General features: G+C 47.0%; 1 non-coding gene across 1 annotated transcript; it reads left to right on the top strand.

Moving 5' to 3' along the window:
• Nucleotides 1-298: 298 nt before the first annotated feature.
• Nucleotides 299-370, top strand: TRNAQ-CUG. The gene has a single exon. It is a non-coding gene; the product is annotated as a tRNA-Gln (tRNA).
• Nucleotides 371-613: the final 243 nt, after the last annotated feature.

Here is a 613-nt window from a genome sequence, read left to right as displayed (position 1 = left end):
TCTGTAGGTCAGCTACCCTATTTCCCCTTGCCTCTGGTGAATCTCCCTTCTGGTGTCCTTTGCAGTGCATCAATGCCACTGCCTTAGGCTTCCATATAGCTTCTAGTAGAGATCGGATTTCCTCTTTGTTTTTGATGATTTTTCCCTTTGAGGTAAGCAACCCTCTTTCTTTATAAATGGCACCATGCACATGGGCCGTAGCAAAGGCATATCAGCTAACCGTGTAGATGTTAACAATTTTTCCTTCCGCCCAGTCCAAGGCCTTTATTAAAGCTATAAGTTCAGACTTTTGGGCTGAGGTTCCATGGTGTAATGGTTAGCACTCTGGACTCTGAATCCAGCGATCCGAGTTCAAGTCTCACTGGAACCTCCAAATGTTGTATTGGACCGAGTGTTGAATGTTAGCACCAAGACAAAAGTATGCCAGATTGCAGGGTCATTTATTATGCCGGCGACCACAGAGGACTCACGTCTCTCCAACCTGTGGCGTCAAAAGGAGGGTGCCAAGACTTTTTATACCCGAAAAACCACCTTGGGAGTGGGGGTGAGGAGCGGGGATGGGGATGAAAAGGGTTTGAACATTCCAAGGTCTAGGGGATTCTGTGATTCACCT

This window comes from Sapajus apella, unplaced genomic scaffold, assembly GCF_009761245.1.
Source record: "Sapajus apella isolate SASKATOON/1434 unplaced genomic scaffold, GSC_monkey_1.0 scaffold50, whole genome shotgun sequence".
NCBI lineage: Eukaryota > Metazoa > Chordata > Mammalia > Primates > Cebidae > Sapajus > Sapajus apella.
This window is presented reverse-complemented; position numbering and strand designations above follow the sequence as displayed.